Consider the following 6331-nt stretch of genomic DNA (forward strand, 5'->3'; position numbering starts at 1 on the left):
GTTAACTAGATTGAGCATTTTTCTTGCTTTGTTAATTCAGTTCAAGTTACTTGTTGAATTTTAATTTCTGCACTCTGTTACATGCTTTCTTTCTTTATGCCTTTAAATTCAAGCAACTAACTCACTGACTCACTAACTATTTGAATTAATTCCTCAACTGCTCTAACCATACTCTTCCATTAACCAAGAGTATTTCACTTGTTTGTTGCCTGTGCTGTGTTCTTGTATGACAGGTAGGAGAGGAGAGACATCAACTCCTCATTATACCGAACCAGAGCGGACCCTTCATAAACTTAGAAGGGAAGCAAGAGGGAAGAGAGTACTGGGAGAAGAAGAATCTGAAGGAGAATCTGAGGACAATTTTGAGGAAGCTCTAGATCTCAACATGGATAGAGAAGTTCACAACCATGAGAGAGCTGATGGAAACAATGCCATTCCCGAGAGGAGGGTTCTTGGTTCATACATAAACCCAACCTCTGGGAATTGTGGTAGCAGCATTCAGAAACCACCCATTCAGGCCAACAATTTTGAACTCAAACCACAGCTAATATCACTTGTGGAGGATCATTGTTCATTTGGTGGGAATGCTAATGAAGATCCAAACCAACATCTCACAAAATTCCTGAGAATTTGCGACACTGTGAAGTCCAATGGAGTCCAGGAAGATACCTATAAACTGCTCTTGTTCCCATTTTCACTTAGGGACAAGGCAGCTAAGTGGCTGGAATCATTCCCAAGGGGGAGCCTAACAACCTGGGATGAGGTGGAAAGCAAGTTTCTGGCACGTTTCTACCCCCCACAAAAGGTCAATAGGCTTCGATCTGAGGTTCAGACTTTTAGACAACAAGATGGTGAAACTCTCTACGAGGCATGGGAGAGGTTCAAGGATTTGACAAGGAAATGCCCACCAGACATGTTCCATGACTGGGTGCAATTGCATATTTTCTATGATGGACTTTCTTATGAATCAAGGAAGGCTGTAGACCATTCATCAGGAGGTTCATTGAACAGGAAAAAGACTGTGGAAGAAGCCATTGAAGTGATTGAGACAGTGGCTGAGAATGAGTACTACTATGCTTCAGAGAGACACAACACTAAGGGAGTTATGGAGCTGAACCATGTTGATACAATCTTAGCCCAAAACAAGGTGTTTGCCAAGCAACTAGCAGAGCTCACCAGGAAATTAGAAACAAAGCAAGTGGCTGCAATACACACACAAGATCAAGAGGAAGTAAGCACTGAAGGAGGTGATTGGGAAGAGGCCAATTATGTAGGAAATCAACAAAGGCAACCATATGATCCACATTCCAACACTTACAACTCAGGCTGGAAAAACCACTCAAACTTTGGGTGGGGAAACCAGCAAAACCAACATAACAAGTCCACATACCAAAACTCCAACCAAAGATCATACCAAGCCACACAAAACACTTACTCCCAACCATCCTATCATGGCCAAAATAATCAACCTACCCAACCTAATCCGAACCAACAATTTCAAGATCAATTAAACAGGATAGAAGGAATGCTTGCAACCATGGGTCAAGACATAACCGAATTGAAAGCCTACGCGTCGTTTGCGATTTCAGCCCATCACGCGGACGCGTCCTTGATGCGCACGCGTGACCATGAAAAATCAATGTAAAAGGTGTTTGGCCAGAGAGTTATGATGGTGTAGGTTTGGAATTGTGCTGGGCGCACAAGCCCCATCACGCATACGTGTCCCTGACGCGTGCGCGTCGTTTTTCCATCCTGGCCGTCCACGCGTACGCGTCCCTAACACGCATGCGTCATATGCAATTTTGGCTCTCGTGCGTATCTAAACAGAGAGTTGTGCGTGCGCGGGGCTGCCCTCACGCCATTCGTACAACCAACATCACGCATATGCGTCCCATGCGACGCCCAATTAAACCACCTCAGCGCCTGATTTCAAATCATCCACCCCCAATCCTAATTCTCTCTTGTTCTTTTATCCTTTTATTCTCCTTTCATCATACTATTTTTTTTGTCTTTCTATGTCCCTCTCTGTTTTTAGTTCTTCTTTGCTTGAGGACAAGCAAACCTTTAAGTTTGGTGTTGTCGCTTCACTGATGGTTTTTCTGTTTATTTTTATGGTACCAAAGGGGGGCGAATCATCTTCACGACTTCACGAAGGAGCACAGCCTGAAGAATAAAATGGCCACTAGGATAACTGAGGTGGTTGAATTCCTTTCATTCTACATTCTTTCCCGCTTTTACTATGTTATGTTCCGGTTTTCTGCTATTTTGTCTCGTTTATTGCATGATCCTTTATTAGATAAATTCCTAGGTTTTAGTTTAGTTCTACTATTTTGAAATTTTCTGTTATTTACTTTATGTTGAAAGGTACCTCATGTATTGCCCACTGAGCTTGAAATCAAAAAGTAAGAAGAAAAGAGGTAGTGCATGAGAAATTGAGTTTAATTTTTAGAGTAGTCTCATTTATTCAAATGTGGTGGTGTTCTCTGTGATTCTGAATGCATGACATAAATCGTGCATGTTTGAATTTGAATCAAGAAATGTTGACGTATAAGGAAAAGAAATTTAGAGAAGTATTATGAATTTTCTGAAAAATTGTGACAGTTAATCCTTGAAGCAAAAGAAACAGCAAAAAAATGATATAAAAGCAAGGTCCAAGGCTTTGAGCATCAATGACTAGGGAGGTCAGACATGATTAAAAGCTCAAAGAGTTGTTTCCCTATTCATATGCTTGTGGTGTTCTTATGTCAAGTAATCCTTGAGACAGAACATTTAGAGTCAAGATCAATTGCAATTAGTAGAGTATGCCAAAGGCTTTGAGCACCACTGTCTGGGAGTAGCTGAAAGAAAAATTAGAACTTCAAAAGAGTTCCCTAGTTAAGTGCTTGTGGTGTTCTTGTGTCAATTAACCCTTGAGACAGAACATTTAAAGTCACAGCTAGGCTCAAGGTGCAAAGCACCAGTTAATTGAGAATTAAGGGATATCTGCTGTGTTCAAGGATTTAACTGAGGTATAAAGATCAGAGAACTCATAATATGATTTGGATTCTAATTCCTCATGACATTGACATTCCTCTGATTCAAAGGAGAGTAAGATGCCAAAACTGTTCAGGATTGCAATAGATAAATCCCACTTTAAGAAGAGACACAAGCATAACTGAACTCTCATTTCTCATGCAAATTCACATCTTAATCTTGTATTAGTTTTGGTTGCTTGAGGACAAGCAACAATTCAAGTTTGGTGTTTGTCTGTATGCACCTCTCTTCTTCACATGCTGAACGTATATCTTTGAAGACATGAAAGACCAATTGCTCATTATGCACTCTAAGCACTAATTCATCTTCTTCCACATCAATAAGAGCACTTCCTGTGGCTAGAAAAGGTCTTCCTAGAATGATAGAGGCATTCTCATCCTCCCCTGTGTCAAGAATCACAAAATCTGTTGGGAGGAAGAACTTACCCGGCCACTTTGACCAAGATATTCTCCACTAATCTGTATGCAGGCTTCACAGATTTGTCTGCAATCTGTAATGCTATCCTTGTGGGTTGTGCCTCTTGGATTTGCATCTTCTTCATCACAGATAAGGGCATTAGATTTATGCTTGCCCCCAGATCACATAGGGCTTTCTCAAAGGTTGTGCTCCCAATGGTGCATGGAATTTGAAAGCTCCCTGGATCTGGCATCTTCTTTGGAAAGTTATTCTGAATTATGGCACTACATTCCTTAGTCAGGACCACTGTCTCATCTCCCCGTAAAGGCTTCTTCTTTGACAACAGCTCCTTCATGAACTTGACATAGAGGGGCATTTGTTCCAAAACCTCATCAAAAGGAATACTGATTTGCAACTTTCTGAAGACTTCCAAGAACTTTGAAAACTGCTTGTCCTTGGTCTCCTTTTAAAGTCTCTGAGGATATGTCATTTTAGGCTTGTACTCAGGAGCCTTTGGCAATATAGGATAAGTGTCAAGAGAGTATGGGAATGGGTTGTCTACACGCTTTGAAAGGACATGCTCTACTTCTTCCTTCTTCTCTTCTGGAGCTTCTTTTTAATTGGCTCCTCATTAACTTGTGCTTCCGTACTTGTCACTTGTCCACTTATCAAGGTGATAGTCTTGCATTCCTCTCTTGGATTTGGAATGGTGTTACCAAGAAGGCTATTAGTGGTCCTCTGATCAATTTCATTAACTTTTGTGGCTAATTGACCCATATGAATCTTCAAATTCTTGATTGATGCTCTAATTTCCTGTCTAAAACTTGCCAGTATTGCTTCCAAATCATTGTTCTGTTGGGGCTGAGAAGTTGCTTGCTGAGATGACTGAAACTGGTGGTTATTGTGATTGTTCTGTTGGAAGCCACCATGAGAATTATTTTTGAAATTCTGAGGTCTCTAAGGTTGGTCCCTTCACCAAAAATTTGGGTGATTTCTCCACCCCTGATTATATGTCTTAGAATATGGATCATTGTTGGGATTTCTAGGATCACTCGCCATATAATTGACCTTTTGAGGTGGATTTTGGGTGTTGATCGCTGAGACTTGCATGCTACCCATCTGCTGAGTAAGCAGATTTATTTGCTGAGACATAAGCTTGTTCTGAGCAAGAATAGCATTAAGAGCTTCTACTTCCATAACACCATTCTTCTGAGGAGCCTCAGAGTTCACAGGATTCCTCTTAGATGAGTATAAATATTGGTTGCTAGCAACCAATTCAATCAACTCAATAGTCTCCTCCGGTGTCTTCTTCTTGTGCAATGAACCACCTGCAGAATTATCTAAGCACATCTTGGACATTTCACCCAAGCCTTCATAAAAGATATCTAGTTGGGTCCATTTAGAGAACATGTTTGGAGGGTATTGCCTAGTAAGTAGCTTGTACCTCTCCTAAGCTTCATAAAGAGTTTCACCATCCTTCTGCCTGAAGGTCTGAACCTCCACCCTAAGCTTAGTCAGCTTCTTTGGTGGGAAAAATTTAGTAAGAAACTCAATTGATTGGATGAGCATGAGATTGTACACCTCTGGGTTCACTCCTAAGCTTTGCTCCATTCCTCAGAGAAAACGGGAAGAGCATGAGATTGTACACCTCTGGGTTCACTCCATTTGTCTTCACGGTATCACAAATCTGCAAAAAATTAGAAATAAATTGATTTGGATCTTCATGGGTGGTTCACGAAATCGTGATTATTCATTCTCCAACAATGGCGCCAAAAACTTGGTACGCACGTTCATAATCTCACTTCTTCTTCACAACTTCGCACAACTAACCAGCAAGTGCACTGGGTCGTCCAAGTAATAAACCTTACGTGAGTAAGGGTCGATTCCACGGAGATTGTCGGCTTGAAGCAAGCTATGGTCATCTTGTAAATCTCAGTCAGGTGGATTCAAATGGTTATGGAGATTTGATAATTAAAATATAAATAAGATATAAAATAAAATAGAGATACTTATGTAATTCATTGGTGAGAATTTCAGATAAGTGTATGGAGATGCTTTGCTCCTTCTGAATCTCTGCTTTCCTACTTTCTTCATTCAATCATTCATACTCCTTTCCATGGCAAGCTATATGTTGGGCATCACCGTTGTCAATGGCTACTTCCTATCCTCTCAGTGAAAATGGTCCAAATGCGCTATCACCGCACGACTAATCATCTGTCGGTTCTCGATCATGTTGGAATAGGATCCATTGATCCTTTTGCGTCTGTCACTACGCCCAACACTCGCGAGTTTGAAGCTCGTCACAGTCATCCCTTCCCAGATCCTACTCGGAATACCACAGACAAGGTTTAGACTTTTCGGATCTCAGGAATGGCCGCCAATAATTCTAGCTTATACCACGAAGACTCCGATCTTTTGGAATGGAGGCTAAGAGATACACGCTCGATCTAAGGTAGAACAGAAGTGGTTATCAGGCACGTGTTCATAGGTTGAGAATAGTGATGAGTGTCACGGATCATCGTATTCATCATTTTGAAGTGCAAGCGAATATCTTAGAATAGGAATAAGCTTGAATTGAATAGAAAAACAATAGTACTTTGCATTAATTCATGAGGAGCAGCAGAGCTCCACACCTTAATCTATGAGGTGTAGAAACTCCACCGTTGAAAATTACATAAGTGAAAGTGGTTCAGGCATGGCCGAATGGCCAGCCCCCTAAACATCTAAGATAGCATAAAACTGATCAAAAATCGGTCAAAAGACGTGAAATAAATCACTAAAAGTAGTTTTTATACTAAACTAGTAGCTAGGGTTACAGAAGATAAGTAATTGATGCAGAAATCCACTTTCGGGCCCACTTGGTGTGTGCTTGGGCTGAGTATTGAGCTTTCGTGTGTAGAGA

The 6331-nt window shown here is 41.0% G+C and overlaps 1 non-coding gene across 1 annotated transcript; it reads right to left on the reverse strand.

The window, feature by feature from the left end:
• Positions 1-811: 811 nt before the first annotated feature.
• On the reverse strand, positions 812-915 carry LOC148581252 (small nucleolar RNA R71). Its single transcript, XR_015896191.1, has one exon. It is a non-coding gene; the product is annotated as a small nucleolar RNA R71 (small nucleolar RNA).
• Positions 916-6331: the final 5416 nt, after the last annotated feature.

The sequence above is a fragment of the Arachis ipaensis genome, chromosome B10, assembly GCF_059453495.1.
Source record: "Arachis ipaensis isolate K30076 ecotype BB chromosome B10, ASM5945349v1, whole genome shotgun sequence".
NCBI classification, from domain to species: Eukaryota; Viridiplantae; Streptophyta; class Magnoliopsida; order Fabales; family Fabaceae; genus Arachis; species Arachis ipaensis.